This window comes from Camelus bactrianus, chromosome 6, assembly GCF_048773025.1.
Source record: "Camelus bactrianus isolate YW-2024 breed Bactrian camel chromosome 6, ASM4877302v1, whole genome shotgun sequence".
Taxonomy (NCBI): Eukaryota; Metazoa; Chordata; class Mammalia; order Artiodactyla; family Camelidae; genus Camelus; species Camelus bactrianus.
This window is the reverse complement of record NC_133544.1, coordinates 44,745,338-44,761,764: the sequence shown is the minus strand read 5'-3', so window position 1 is coordinate 44,761,764 and position 16,427 is coordinate 44,745,338. Positions and strand designations below refer to the sequence as shown.

Sequence of the window (16,427 nt, the reverse complement as noted above, 5' to 3'; positions counted from 1 at the left end):
ATTGTTAAGACTTTGAAAGCTTAGATTGGTTAGTTAGCTTGCCTTTTTTTTTTTTTTCCTGCAAGTCTAGTTAAAAGTAAAGTCAGAAGCCAACACATGTACCATCTGCTACTTGCAAGGTTTTTGATTTCACAAGTTTCATTTCTAGTAGAAGATGTCAGAGATTGCTTGTTGTCTTTAATATGTTTTCCCTCTTGTCATAGTGATAGAATTCCTGATTTGTGTTGGACCCTGATTTCTCAATGCACTTGCAGTTCTGTATAGCATCTGACGAAGGTGCAGCCAACGGGATCCAAGGGGATGTGGCTCTTCCTCAGGGAATCTACCTCAAGAAAGATGATATGTGTCTTCTTCACCACTTTTGCCTTTAACGTGTGATGTCTGGAGTCAAAGCAACCACTTTGGACTGTAAGATTTTAGGGATAAAAACCACTCCTAGGAGAATAACAAGATAACCTGAGTTTTTAGAGGGGACACACTGGAGAATTGGCATAAAAACAGTTGGACAGTTTACCTCAAGACTTCCACATGTGAGAAAGATAAAAGTAGATATTAAAATATTGACATAGTTAGTCTTTGTGATTTTTAAAAAGCTTGTTCCTATTTGATGCCAATAATAGCTAAATAGCCTTTAAAATGGAATGAGAAATCTTTCTTCAATAGTTTCAAGTTTTAGGTAAACAGTAACTGAAAAACCTGAAGAATGGTAACTTGGCAGAAAGAAAAATAAGAAAATCTTAACCAAGGGACATGTCAGGCTTTCTGGTCATGGTAAGAAGCAGAAGGGGTAGAAAAGGGGACAAAAAAACTTAAAATATAAATGATAAAGATACAACCTGACATAGTTACCCTATAATTGTGCGTAAACCCCTTTAGTGTCTCAGGGATACCTTTCATTCTGAAGTAGTGCAATTTGGTGTTCAGATCTCTCTCCCACACCATCTTCAGCTGAGACATGGCATAAACACACCTTTGAGTGGCAGATGCTTACACTTAAGCTATAAGTAGGAACAGTTTCAGTACTTTTTCCTGTTATCCTAAAGTCATCAGAATGAGAACATAAGCAGAGAAAAATGTCCATGCCTGATCTGTCTCAACTATATAAACCAGGGAAAATGAACAAAATATATGACAGAAGACTCCCCTTGTATACCATGGCTGTACAAAAATGGAGATGGAAACCAGTACAAAAATGCCAACACTAACTGATGCCTCTGAATGTACAGTGGACAGCCAGAGCCAAGTGGGGAAGCTATTCATTTTATTTTGCTACTTGCTCATGTCTTAGTTTTCATTTTTCCCACTTTCTGGTTGTCATTTTGCCCGTGAAGTTTTTCATTAAACTTTCAGCTGACAGGCAGGTGATAGTCTTCAAACCTGGGATTAGTTCAGTAATAGGAATCCTTGCTTGAGGCTCTGTCTGCATTTCTGAGGCAGGACATTGTCCGGGAGTTCTGCCAGAGGGAATTTCGAGAGGTTGGTGTAGATTCCAGATTAAGGACCTCTCCCGGTCCTTTCCCTCCATTCAAACCCTTCCATTCAGTCTTTCTGAGCATCTTTAAGCAGTCTTGCCCTCCTAGAACTCAAGCTGAGGAGGAACAGACAGGCATGGAAACTGACCACCAGAGAGTGTATCTCCTGTCATGACTTCCTTGAAATTCAAAGCAGTGTTGAGACCAAATAGATTTTAAGGAAGTTTACCAAATCTATTAACTGAGTTAAATTTATGAGTTACTAACTCTCAGTGGCCTGCTGAAGTTGTTTTCCAATTTAACTGTTTTACTAATTATTCTAATTATATTATTTTCTTTAATTTAATTTATATATATTATATATTAGAATAAAACTTTCTCTTAAAAAATTGGTAACCAAAAGAAGATGAAATGAAAACTTATTTGGGTTATTTTTCTATCCCAAATGATGTATTCAGAACTAACATATTTAAGAAATGGGAATTTTGCTTCAGAAGAGTAGAGTAGGCAGATATCCGGGCAAGGTGTAAATCTCTAACTTACGAAAACTGGGGTAAAGCTGTAAAACTAAGGAGCGAACAGAATAACACAATAATTTAGAAAATATTCTACCTGTTTTCCCTTAATTATCTTAATGTTTTAAAGGCATTGGCCCTACAGAGAAGGTGCCACTGAAACAATCCAGGATTTAAAATAACTATCAAATTCAGCATTCCTGGGTTGTAGCTAAATTTCTCAGGAAACCTAGAAGTATTTCTCAGATGACTTTGAATATATGAAATGACTCCAAGCTAATGAAAATTGAATGGGGGCTGGATTTTTTTTCTCCCCAAAGCCTAATGTTTAGAATTTTAATCTGCCATATTCAGTCAGTCCTAATTAGGGGACTTCAGCACTATGCAGACATCTATCACCATGATATGGCTCTGGGGAGGCATGTGTGTGTAATTAATCACCATGAGTACCTGCCGTTCCTCCTTCTCCCTTGTGAAGATTAGACCGGAGAGAGATGAGCAGGGGCGCCACATTGTGTAAACAACTCCGCATCTTGCCAGTTCAATTATTTTACTTTCTTGGAAGAAAAGCCTTGTTTTAAAAATTGATAATGTTCATTTTTTTCCATTCTTTTTAGTATATACATTCACGGGCATTTTATTCTTTTAGCCTGAAAACTACAGAGCTATTTCACTAGGTAGGGGACAGGGGGCAGGGAGTTTACTGTTTTATGAAGAGCGTGCTATTGTGTCTCAAAGGACGAGTTCCTCTGTGTGAATCCCCAGTGCTTATCCATGAAACACCTGTCTTTTCTTTGGAGCTTTCCATACAAGTGCTGAGAAAATCTGACCTTTCTTAACTCATGAGATAATGACAAGACTGCCAAACATGTGTTGTCTCATAATTGCTTTTACAGATCTGTGCCGTAAGCTATGATTAAATACTAGGAGAAAGGTCATTAAAAGATAAAAGAATGAAAATGGCTTGTTTATGGAAATCAATGAATTTAGGATTCTGTGGCACCTATGATAAACCGCAAATACAGTGAGACAATAAGCTTTAATGAACTTTAAATGTTGAAGGATATTTTTCTGCTGGGCCATCAACAGTTTGAGTATGAGTGGCAGGTTTTGCATGTTAAATGTGGTTATTTGTACTCTGCAGGACAGTCAGAAAGCGGGTGGCAGTTGTCTTTCAATGTAAAGAATAAAGGAGTCTAGTCTCTGTAGTTTCCTGAGGGAATTGTACACTTTAAGCTACTCAGCTCAAATGTGAATATGTCTCAACCAAAATTTCAGATTCAAAAATTTTCCCATCAAGCAAATCAGAGTAGGCAGAAAGAACATACATCACTGGGTCCGGGGTTCAAAAACCACAGGAAATACCAGAGTTGACCATAAAGATGATCAGAGTAAAGCAACTACTACTGGACTTTGAACAAAATTTGCCTTTATGACAACTCTTCAGGGTAGATAAAGCAATGCATCTTAAGGACATGACACTTAATTTGGGGGACTTTTGATCTGAAGACAAGGCAAGTTCCCTGGAGCTCTGAAAAGCAGCTGGTAAATGAGAAAGCTTATATCTGAGAAGAGAAACAAAAAGACCTCTGGTTAAAAAGCCCCAAAATGAGTGCATCAAGACAAAATGCAAACCAGAGATTGTTCAAAGATAAAAGTGATGGTAGCGGAAGCAGAGTACTGGGAACTTGAGTTGTGTGTTAGAATTTGGACTCAAAGACAATTAAATGAACCTTCCTTATGCAAAGAAAGGCAAGCACAACATTTTAGAAAAGGATTTAAAAATCAAACCATGATCAGATCTGATACTCTGCTTCCTCTCTGAAGCTAGGTTAGTTAATTCCTGCATTCCTTAATTAGAAGGAAGCAGATCTATGTTACCAAGATTCTTGACATTGCAATTTTGACAACTGAGGGTCCAAGGGAAAAGTCAGGAAGAAATGCTGGTCATGCAGGTTGAGCAGTCTTAGCAAATTTTCTTTTTCTTCACTCCAACTCTTTTCAGGGAAACAGATTGTGATGAATCCAAAGTCTGTCTCAGGCAGAAAAATATGCGGGACTACATTAACAAGAAAAAGTTGCAGACGATATCAGAAGTTCATTTTTTAAAACATAATTAATATGAATTCAGCTTTGTGTCAAATATCTAGCAGAGAGGGGGATAATTAAGTTTGTGTAAAACATTAAAATGAAAATGAGCTAATTTTTAAAAATTGCGTATTTACTTGTTCCTTTTTTAAAATTTATTTACTTTTATTTAAATTTGGGGGGATAGGTAAAGCGTTATTTATTTACTTATTTATTTTTAATGGAGGTACTGGGGATTGAACCCAGGACCTCATGCATCCTAAGTGTGCACTCTACCACTGAGCTATACCCTCCCCACTAAGCTAACATTTTGAGATCTAACTTTTAAAGCAATTTTCTGCTTGAATTGTAGGAAAGGATTTAGGAAGGACTTAATTTCAAAAATGTTTTTATACAAATATCATAAGATTATCAGTTTTTCCTTTGAAATAATAGAAGGTTAGAATCGACCCTCTTCTTTGTAGAAAAATAATCTACTTATGATTTGTAAGTAAAGACAGCAACAGAAAAAGAAAAATAGCATGAATGATACCAGTAATGCAAAGGGAGCATTTTATGAAGCAAAGGCAATACTTGATTGCCTGCACCTTTAAAGACCAAAACACTGAAAAGGAGAATAATGAATTATCCTGGTTGAAAGATTTTTTTTTTTTTTTTTTTTTTTTTTTTGTAGAGCATTCATGTTTAAAGTCATCCTTTCATCCTAGAGTGCTGATTCATCAGTTTGAAGAAGTGAATAAATTCAATGCCAGGTATAGTGTCATTTTCTTTGTGGGAGCTCAGTAAACATTAATCAAGGGAGCTGATGAGAATTTACAAAGCAGAAAAACAGTATCATCCACATGTCTGTGACATACGATAAAAATTATATTAGCCCTAGCATTTAAAATATGGGCTACATGTGGACGTCTTTCTTATTTTGGCAACCCTGTTTCAAGCACAAGTTGAATCCTTTAACAGGTGGATAATTCTTGAATTTCTAATCACATTACCCTGCAAAGTTTCCTTTAAAAAAAAAAGAAACTAAAGTACCAATAGTTACATATATCTAAAATGTCAAAGAAGTTTTGCATCTTTTTAAATAATAAAAATGGTATTAGTAGCTCTTCAGTACTAAAGTTGCAGATATTGGATCTCAAGATTTAATTATGATCACAGTTACACATTTTGGTAATTCACTATATAAATATTTAGGGAACTTAGTATGAGCCAGGCTATCAAAAAAAAAAATGAATGCCACCTCTTTCAGTTATTACAGTTATCAGTATTACAAGCTGGTGAGTTGCATACTAATGAGGTAGTGAAATGCAGGAGTGGGGATAAGGGGGCCACAGGTCCCGTAAGAAGAAAGGTGGAAGAGGAAAATGGCGTTCAGATGTTCTACAGGTACTTTCCTATATCCTCATTTCCCGTAGACTTTAATCTGCGCATCACCCACTAAGATAGGAGTAACTACTTATCTTCCTTATATATTTTTTTTTCATTTTTTTCTTAACAAATGAAAACTCTTTGGCCTAAAGTTACGTGATTCTCCTAGCAATTAAATTATGTAGCTATGATTTGAAGCTATGTCTATATTACTTCTGATATAGTGTATCAGTATATATATAGTGGTTATAACTTTAACCACACTGCCTTAGGACAGGATCTAGGGGGAACATTTCTGCTGTCATATCTCTAATCAATAGTGTGATATCATTCCTGGCTATAAAACAGACTAAAGGTTCCAGAAACCCGTAACAGCAAGTTTGAACTAATAGCCCACTTTGCTCAATGACATAATCACTTCTAATTATTTACTACTGTTTATTGTGGGAAGTATTTGTAATTTCCAGAAACCAAGCATCCCAATTATTGCCTTATCACCTGAACTCGAATTTCCTTACCATCTTGGGCATCTCCTAATCTGTTCTCATCTTTCACCTCCTTTGCGAGGGCCAAGATTAAAGCACTGTGCCCTTGGAAGCTCTGAGTCAGTAATTAACAATTCATAAATCTCTTTTAGTTCTCCTCACCTCCTGACCTCATCTAAAATTTAAGAGTCTGCTAAGGACGTTTTGCTTGCATCCCTCAGATATAGGAAGTAGTCAGGATGCCCTCCACTTTTAAGAGCTTTATGTTAAGGATTTCACCACCACTTCTTATTGATTCATTTTATTTATTCTACCATATTCATCTTCTTCATTCATCAGCACCGTCTTTCCTGCACTTCTGTTTTCAATTTGTATGTATTGAGCTACCACTAAAATGAATTGCAAACCTTCACAACTCCCTTTCCCACTCAGCCTCCATCATCCTTGAATGCAGGGTCTTCCATTTGTCCACATGCCGCAGAGCTGCTGGGTGTAGCTGGGGGCAAATGTCACAAGCGTGGTGGTCTGTTTTACTAGAAATTCCCAACTGCAAACACAAACATCAGCACTTCCAAGTTTACCTACTATTATTCTGTTAGTATATTTTCATTTATCTTCCAAGTTCTCACCACCTCCCTTTTTCCATTGCCCTTCACTCTCAGATAAGGACTTCACTTCATATTTCATCAAGAAAGTAGAATCTAACACTCAAAAGGAACTATTTTTTCCAGTAACACATCTATAGTCAAACACAAATTTGTATCTTTCATCTGTCTTTTCTCTGTTCCCTTACTTTTATCAAAACCCCTTCTTTTCCCTTGGTTCTGGATAATATTCATTGATGTTAGTCAAAATTTTAGCTCATTCACTACTCATCATTCCTTCTAAATCATTACATTATCCTGCTCCACTGGATCATTAACATTAGCTGATCTAGTGTCCCCTACTAAGTGAATTGTAATTCCACTGTACAAAAATAGAGAATTTCATCCTTGATGACACAACCCCTCCAGTGATGGGTCATTTTCTGTTCCTTTTCATAGTCTCCTAAGTATGCTAAGTATCTTCCACAATTTGTATCTGATCTTATCTTCTGTTTACTTGTCAACCAGTTAAGCTTCTGTCCCCACAACTACGGAGATAATACTAACCTAGGTGATTAAAAAAAAAAAACACGTTGCCAAACTCATTGCTATTTCTTTAGCTTTGTCTTACTTGAAATCTCACCAACCCCCTCTTCTTTCCGGGATGTTTCCTCTCTAGGAGTCTTTGAATTCACGCATCCCTGCCTTTCCTCTCCTCTCTCCCTCTCCCCCCTTCCTAGGTCTACTTTTCAGGAAATACCTACTTCCTCGTGCCCCAGAGGTTAATCTGGAGTACTTTTGTTCTTTTCTCTCTATCTTTCACCCCGGTGGTGGCATCCAGTACCATGGCTATAAATAATATTTGCATGTGATACTTACTCAATTTAAATGTTCAGATGGTTATTCAATATTTTATTCTACATCTTTAGTTGGATATGTAATAGGCATCTCAAATTTAGCATGTCCAATATGTATTACATCTTTTATCTCTTCCCAGGAGTCCCCTTCTCAGGAAATGACACTGCAGAACCCATGACTTGGGAGACACTTTCTATCTTTCTCACTCATGTTTTCCTCATCCAACTCATCATCAAGTGCTTTTAGAAATAACTCAACTATTTCTAAATATACCAATTTTCCTGCCTCGATTTCTGGGCCCCATTCAATCCGTTTTTCATACAGCACTTAGAATGACAGTATTTTTTAAAAATCCAATCAAATAATGTCCCTCTTCAGGGACATTATAAAAATTCCTTAATGACTTTGCATTTTTAAAACATAAAGTCCAAACTTCTTACTATAGCCTTTAGGTCTACCAGCTGTCTCACCTGATTCTGAACTCTTTTCATTGACTGTCCTATAATCATACAGACTTTCTGTCCTTCTTTCTTGCTTCAGGGCCCTGGCTCTTGTCCTTTGCGTTCTTTGCCTGCACTGCTTTTTTTAGGGACTTTGCAGTACTGATTCCTTGGTGTTTCTTGTCTCTCAGCTCATGTCTCATTTGTAGAGAAGCTCTTCATTTTCACACCATGTAAAATCCTTCCTCATTATTCCATCATGTAATCTTGTTTATTCATTTCATTTCAAAATATGTTGTAATACTATTTTTCTTTTCCATTTAAATTTAAATTCAGTCAGAATAAGGTTTTTGTCTGTTCTGACAAGAGGAGACCTAAAGCTGTCTTGCCTAGAACAGTTATTTGCCCATAGTAGGGACTCAATAATGATTTGTTAATTTAAAGAATGAGTCATTGGAGATGTCCTTTCCCAGGATCATCAGTAGAGGAAATATAAATGCCAGAAAAAAGAGGCTGTGATCCCCAAAGTTCAAAAGCTTACTACGATTTTCATAAGAAGTTCTCTTGTATAAGCATGACAACGTAGATGTTGGTATTTCGAGAGTATCAACAGAGACAGCTAATAGTGCAGAATGTGGGCAAGATGAGTATCACAGGTGAAACTCAGAAGGCCCAAAAGATAACTATTTTTTGACTTCAGAAATTCTGTTTTTAAAATTCTGTTTTCTTACCATTTTTGGAAACATGTTTAAGAGAGTAACTGGAGCCACATTCTGTACACTAAATCTATGGTTTGATTTAATCATGTAGCACTTGTGATGGGGATGGGGATAGTTACATCAATGGGCTTTTTGTTTTCTTTAAGGATTTCCTATAGGTAAATCCATTTCAGAGATGCTCGTATGCTTTTAACTCTAAGTTGATTAATTGCCTTTTACCCTTTTATAGACTTTCTCCTTTCTGGGTGTCCAAAACCTTTAAATTCTGTTTCTATTTTGAAGACAATGCATCATTCTAGAGAATGGTTGGAGGATTTGTTGAGACAGTTGTCATGTTAAAAAAAAAAAAAAAAAAGCTCTAGAAATGGGTAGATATGTTTCCCAGTGGTCACCCTTCATTACCCAAAAGTATAGGTACAGGTACAGTGATTAATCCAGAATCTAAATTTATTGTTAAGATGCCCAATGATGATCCTTGTTCAATTATTTTAAAGAGTCTGTTTTTGGAAGACAATTCTTGGTGAGTCTGTCGTATTTCTGTGTGTATTGTTAACAAGGCACTAACTGCTCTTTTTTTCCAGACTCTTTTCAAGAAAGTCTGTATAGTAAACAACCTTGGGAAATAGAAATAGTGTCTTCCTCTGAAGCACTGAAAAAGAGTGCAGTTGCCTGTGGTCAGGGTACCTCTTTTGTAATGAAACGTGTTGCTTGTGCAGTTATCATCAGACCCTCTTCTCATTACCATATGAAAATTGGGGATCAGCAACTGACACAAAGTGATGAGATTTGCTGCTGTTGCTCTGAGTTATCAGCGCTCCTTTCTGTCTGGCCTCGGAGTTGTGTGCCTTCTACCGGCATCTCTACAGCGATGGCAGGCTAAATTGTTTGCTTGCAAGTAGGTTAAACTTTCAGATCCTTCATAGCTCTTGATAGTCGTAAGCATTTATCTAGCAGCCTATGGGCTAATTTCCGTCTTCTCCTTCTGTGTTTATCAAGCAAACTGTTGGTAATGTGGCGCTTGATATAACTTGCCTTCAATGAGAGACTAAGAGTCATGTTTCACATCATTGTACATTCATAAAATTTTATTCAGATTATAATTTGATAGCATCACAAGGCTGCAGGAAGGAAAAGCACTAATTTTAACATTCTTGTCACATTTGCAGTTTTATTATAAATTAGCATATTAGCATTTGGGCTTTTTTTCAATCAGTCTGTTTGAACTTAATGAGTGTCCAGCTCGGAGATCTGAATACCTTCAAAATGTGCTCCCCAGATTAGTCTGTGTAAAGTATACGTCTTTACCAGGTTTCAGACAGCAGTGAGTTCATTGAGGTAAATGCTGTCATCTAAGGTGCAGGGGCCAGGTTGGGTGGCCAGAAGGATCTCTTCAGTTTACACACTCTTTGTTAGGTAAGAAATATTTATTCCTTTGGAATTGATTTGTAAACAGTAAGGGAACATCTCTTTATTCACACCTATTCAATGATTATAAGTGAGTAGAAAAATAACTGAACAAAAGTTTTACTGAGTAATAGAAATCCATATTTGGTAACCAGTATTACTTGTTTATTCTCCCCAATGGAGAAATCATGCATCTAGTTAAAACCTGATGAAATATAAATTTAAAAATAAGTAGAAAAAGAGACTCTAGGTATTTTTAATATTCACGGAGAATGATTAGCAAATATAATTGATATTGAAAATACAAATATTTTAGAAAATTAATTACATATTAAAATTATTAATATTTGTTAGTGATAATAAATATAAACACAAACCAAGATCATTGCAATTGATAAGTGCAAAGGAGAATGTACAGACACAAACCCCTTCAGGAAATGACCCAATGCTTTTGCCTGCTAACTCTTAGGAGGAAATTTAGACTGAACTTCCCTTGCTATTATTAGCACTAGTGCATGTGCAGGTGTGTGTGTTTTCTTAACTATTATACCTTTTACCACAAAAAATATACTTACCATATTACAAGTGATACAACTGCATGTGAACATATCCTGTCTTGCATTATTCATAGCACTGTACTCTACTGTACTTTCAAACTGTCCTCTCTCAGTGACAAAAACCAATCATTGAAAACAGAAGTCAGCCACCCCACAAATCAGCAACCAGTGAACTTGTCTCATTTAAATCCTTAAAGTCCCTAAGGATCTTTAGGTCATAGAGGTTGGAGAGTTTTTCTGACAAAGCTAAATGTGGTAGCTGATATTCTTCCTTATTAGAATAAATTTTTGGTAAACTTGTTAGTTGGGAAATTAAATCACAATTATTTAGCATTGATATTAATTTTCCATAAAATAGGCAAAATTATATGAGTTTAAATATTATTTGGTGTTAAACACACAAACATTTTACCTTTGATATTCTAAAAGATTTAAAATATAACATAAATTATAGTACACAGTTTTAAATGTTAATTTACCTTGTAGATGTTAGAGAGATATGGAAAATGACCTACAAAATAGCTTAAATATAGAAATATAAATTCCTATAAGTTGTATGCAAAGTACTTTTCTTAAATTTTCACATTTAATAAACAGGATTAAAATTTCCAAAATTGATTATTTCCATCAAAGTATGTTTTGGGATTGTGTGACTATATAGACAGATTAGTGGATCATCCTGGTGGATAAAAACTAACATTATTTCCTCAAATTTCTAATTATGACTTTTTGCTTATTTTTCCCTGAGTTCATTATTTCTACATTCATACTTTCAGTCCTTTTGTAACAATCTCTTAGATGCATCTTCTGCATTATAATGTGAATAAACAGAAATTCTCTCTGTTAGACAAGTTTGCAATCCACTTGAAACTGTGTAAAAATTACTTCTGATATGAAACCATTGTTGACACAGTAGCCTGATTAACACTTTCATAGTGAGAAAGCTAACTGATAGAATTTTTCCCACTGAGATTAGATACTAGCCTTAATAAAGGCAAAAAACACACTTACTCTCTTTTTGCAGCCATGGTTGTTTTGGTTACAAATGACAATACAACTCAATCTATCCTTAGCACAAAGAGAACTTAGTGACTCAAAGGATGGCATTATCTTCAGGCATGGCTGGCTTCAGGAATTCAGAGCATCATGAGAATTCTTTATCTGTCTCTCCCTTTCTCAGCTCTATTTGACTTATTCTTCGAGAGATGCTGTTTAAGTAAAGCAACAAGCTGCCCCAGGCAACTGTCAATTTACGTGTTCCTTGGAGGTTGACATGCCAGTTTGAAAAATAACAACCATATGTTTTTCCAGATATCTCTGGTGAGGTCCCAACATGGATTCTCATTAGCCCAGTTTGGGCCATACCAATTTTTGGACTAATTACGTATCCATGGAATGGAGAACTCTGATTAGTCAGACACATGCATACACCTACCACTGGGGCTTAGAAGGTATGTTCAACCCCACCAAAAACAGTCATTGATCAAGATAATGGTAAAACAGATCAGAGAGCCTAAGCAGACAGAAATAAGTGTTTCTTGCTTTTCCTGAGCCCGAATCTACAAACTGATCATTCTGAGGAAATTCATAGAAAGCACTTCAATACTTTTGTGTTAAAATACATATCTAAATCAAACTTTGAAAGTTTCTTCTTCATTTAGTCACTATCAGTAAAGTAAAACACATTTCTCAAAATACTCTATTTTACTGAATGAAATACATGCATAGTATTCTGTATACTGAGTAGCACTGCATCCCGAGTTGATAACAAGAGCTATATATATGAATTGGGGATAATTCTAAATTGGTGTTAAAGTATTCAACTCAAGATTATTTGGAGAAACAAAACTGAGCTTGTGGCTATTCCAGTCTCTTTGTTTCTTCTCCTTCTAGTGTCCTCTTATCCACCACTAGGTTCTCCATCCCTGCTGATTTTGCTATGTAGTGACCGATGCACATGAGAACATGAACTTTGAGATTAGGATGAGTAGGGGTTTTTAAGTGCAAGGCTGGCCTTTCTTACCAGCTGTGTTTCCTTTGGTAAATGTTTCAGTTTCTCTCATCAGCAGTTTAGAGCACATAGATTTAGAACCCATGGGCAATCCTTTTAGCCAACAGTATTATTTCCTTTGCACTAACGTCCCAGCTAAAAATCAATCCAAACCTTTGGCTTTTCTGAATCTGAACTTATGAGAAATAACAAATAAAATCACATAAGCAAGCAGGCAGGTGCTGCTCTATTTGTGAGACTTCCATCTCTGCAAGTCCTTAAATACTTCCTGAAGATTCTTTATGTTTTCCAAGGCTTCTTTCTAACCCATTCTCCACTTACCGCAAACCTCTATTTAAACCTTCCACGTGACACTTGCCTTCTTCTTTTTACATCCCAATAACTTCTAGCCTCCTAAACTGTAGGCTCTTCAGCATCTTCATCCTCTGATCCCATTCCTCCTGCCCAGGCTCAAATCTGCTCACTGGCTTTAGATTCCATCTTGTCCTGTTTCTCATGACTGTGCCACTACTGACTCCCCCTCTTCTATATTTTATAATTTTTGTACTAATATCTTCTATATTATTTTCTTATCACTACTGTAAAAAGTTACCACAACTATAGTGGTTTAGAACGTGATACATTTATCATCTTACATTTCTGGAGGTCAGAAGTCTCAGATGGGTCTTAGAGGGCTAACATCAAGGTGTCAGCAGGGCTCTGTTCCTCATAGAGCCTTTAAGGGAGAATCTGTTTCTTTACCTTTTCCAAATTGTGGCAGCTATCTGGATTTCTCTTCTTGTGGACTCCGGAGAGCAATCATGTTATTCCAGGCTCTACTTCCATCCTTACATCTTCTTCTCTGAGTCTGACATTCCTGTCTTCCTCTTATAAGAACCCTTACGATTACATTGAAAATCCAGAAATGTCTCATCGTTCCAACTAAAGAAGCTAGACTTAATCACATCTGCAAAGTCATTTTTGCTGTGTAAGGTAGCATGTTCACAGGTTTCAGGATTAGGGCATAAACATCTTTGAGGAAACACTGTTCTACCATGCTTCTCTAACATTATTAGTCAATGTCCATTCCTTTTTTATTCTTGCTCTTTAACCCTACTTTGTGATCACATTATTTCTGACCTTTTCAAAACCAGTCTTGAATTGTCTGCACACATTGTTTTCCTCATCTCTCCCTACATACACATATGCACACGTTCTACAGAAACCAATTCCATCAGGGCCATTTATGAATTTTTAATCACAAAATCCTTTTTAGTTCTTACCTTTCAGCACCATTTATATCATTGGTAACATACTGATTCTTAAAAAACATTTCCATAGTCTTCTATCACACCTACTTTTCTGGTTTTTCTTCTATGCATCTTACTAATTTTTAGTTTACTTTCAGGATTGTTTTTCTGCTTTATATGTTATATGTTTCTATGTTATGTTTATATATTTATGTGTTAGCTTTTCTCTGGATTCTGTTCCTAGCCTTATTCTCTACTCACTGTACACAGTCTCAAGTTGTTTCAAAAACTCCATCCTTTCAAGTTCTTTCAGGAATACCAGTGACTTCCTAGCTTCTATTTTTTTTAGTATAGATCTCTTTTTTATTTCATAGCATACAACTAATTACTGTAGTTTTCAGTTAGATTGTGAAAGCAATTTATGCCCTCCTTTTTTCATTTCTTGTATTCTTTATCCTCCAACATGTCTTAAAATTCATTCTTGAATTTGCCTCTGTATTTCTGCCATCAATCTGTTATTATTCCTGTGTTCTTTCTTATAAATACATTCTGAAATTTTGTAATTCACTTCATTTTTATGCTTACCACATCTCAGGCCAAGATTATCTATCATCTGAATTATTTTTATAGCCCTCAGGCAAATCATTTTGCTTCAAATATGGCTTCCCTTCCAAGCTATGCTTTATGATAGAGACAGAGGGATATTTCTAAAACTCGAATGACCTTTTAGCATTCTACATACTTAAAACTTTCCATAGTTTCGTCTTAGTCTTAGATGGGACCAGCTTCACAGGCATTATGGCATGAGCAATTGCACATGTCCCAGTCTTAGAAGGGCTCCATACTTGGCTTAATGATCACTCTACCGTCCTAAAATTCTTAATAATTTTTGAACAAGGAGCCCTATAGTCTCATTTTGCACTCTTCCCCACACATTAGAGAGCCAGTCCTGCTCTTAGATAAAATTTTCATATAGCCTATAAGACTTACAGCTTATCAGAATTTCAAAACTAGGTCCCTTTCCTCTGTCTTAGTCATATTGCTCTCTGTCTGAAAACACACACAGGGACACACGCGGATGCACATACACACATGCACAACTTAGACATTTGCACTCCCTCCCCAACCCTTTATTAAAATACTATTCAATCTGTAGATCTCTGTTGTAACATTATTTTTGCTGCCTTGCCACACACTGCTCCATAGACAGTCCCAATCACAGGGTATCTCTGTCTCTGCTGCTCTAATATGGACCTCATCTCCCTCTGTGGTAACTGTTATTTGCTTTCCTGTATCATTCAGAGAATGCTAAGATCCATGCCACCATTTACTGTTCCTTACTATCTGTAGTTCCTATCTGTGGTGTTATTAGATCATTCCTGTAGTATTATGGATATATGTACCTCATACTTAAGTGTGAATGGTTAAAAAACAGTAATTGCCTTTTCCTTTTTTCAGTAGAAATACACATGCAAATGCTAAAACTGTCTGCTTAATATGGACCTGTGCCAGCAAATAAAATACAGGTATTATATTTCTATTGGTCACATTTGCACCTCTACCAAAATTTACAGAGACACTAGCCTCTTGGGTTTTACTTCTGAAAGTATTGCAAGAAAAGGTAATGTTTTTAAAATCAGAGTATAAGCAACATTCATCATTTACTACTCTTTCTTGACTTTTATAAAAATGGTCTTTTATAGTTATACAAATATTATTCTGAAAAAGCAAGTCAATTGCTAGCTAAATCCTATGGTCAAGGCCAAAAGAAGTGAAAAATTGGAGGGAATTTTCCTGTCTTACTATGATTGTCAAAACAACCCTTATTTGTTCCATGTAAATAAAAGACAGTGGTGAAAATGGTATTAGCATAAAGGCCCAGGGGAGAGAAATATCCTAAGGTGCATTTTTTGGTAAGTGAAATAGCAGCATGGTTCCCAATGGTAGGAAGGCAGTGAAAAGTAAGCTTTTGTGAATGTCTAAAGTGGACCAGAATGGGGAATACTTTTCCAGCACAAAATTTGGTCCTAATGCCTGTTCTCATCAAGTTATTCAGAGGCATTGGATAGTGGGATGAGCCTGAACTGGCTACAGCATTTCCCAGTTGTCTGGACTTTATGATCATCATTCTCATGAAGCAGAATTTACTAAGAATCCACTGTGCTTAAGATGGTAAGATGATAAGGGAGCTGCAATAGAAAAGTATCTTAATTTGATTAATTTAAAAATTTTAAAATTGTATTTTAAATTGCATTAGAGAAGAGCTCAGGAATTTCTTCCTTGTTATGCAAGTGAAAATACGATTTTTGCTTTTCTAAGACTCATTTATCTTTCAGTAAAGTGGTTCTGCCCGATATCTATCTAGCTCCATTAACCGAAGCATATTTCTCATATATTTAAAGAAGTGAGCAGGAAGATTAAGTTAGATAAAAACTTCCAGGCACTATAAGCTCTAGGAAGTGAATGCAAAATAATAAAACACAAAATCAACTGCAAAATAATGCGCTTGGAAGTACAAGGGAATCGTGTGATCACATGACTATCACCCAGGAAGAAAGGATCTGTATGCTGGGCACACATATGGCACCAGGACAAAAGGCACATTTTTCTCCCTAGCACTATTATATAACCTTAATTGGGTACAGCTGGGGGGACATTGCCAGTCAGATCCAGACAGTGTTCATTAGAGAAGCGGTG

At 36.1% G+C, this 16,427-nt stretch overlaps 1 long non-coding RNA gene and 1 other non-coding gene across 14 annotated transcripts in view; one reads left to right on the top strand and one right to left on the bottom strand.

Moving 5' to 3' along the window:
* LOC105078446 (uncharacterized) overlaps positions 1–16,427 on the top strand; it is a 618,316-nt gene that overhangs the window by 274,889 nt on the left and 327,000 nt on the right. For 2 of the 13 annotated variants that reach the window (XR_012507534.1, XR_012507532.1), the window contains exon 6: positions 4,749–4,827. The exons of the other annotated variants lie outside the window; for them this stretch is intronic. This is a non-coding gene — a long non-coding RNA (uncharacterized LOC105078446). The remainder of the gene's footprint in view (positions 1–4,748; positions 4,828–16,427) is intronic. 13 annotated transcript variants of the gene reach the window in all.
* On the bottom strand, positions 4,297–4,369 carry TRNAP-AGG (transfer RNA proline (anticodon AGG)). The gene has a single exon. It is a non-coding gene; the product is annotated as a tRNA-Pro (tRNA).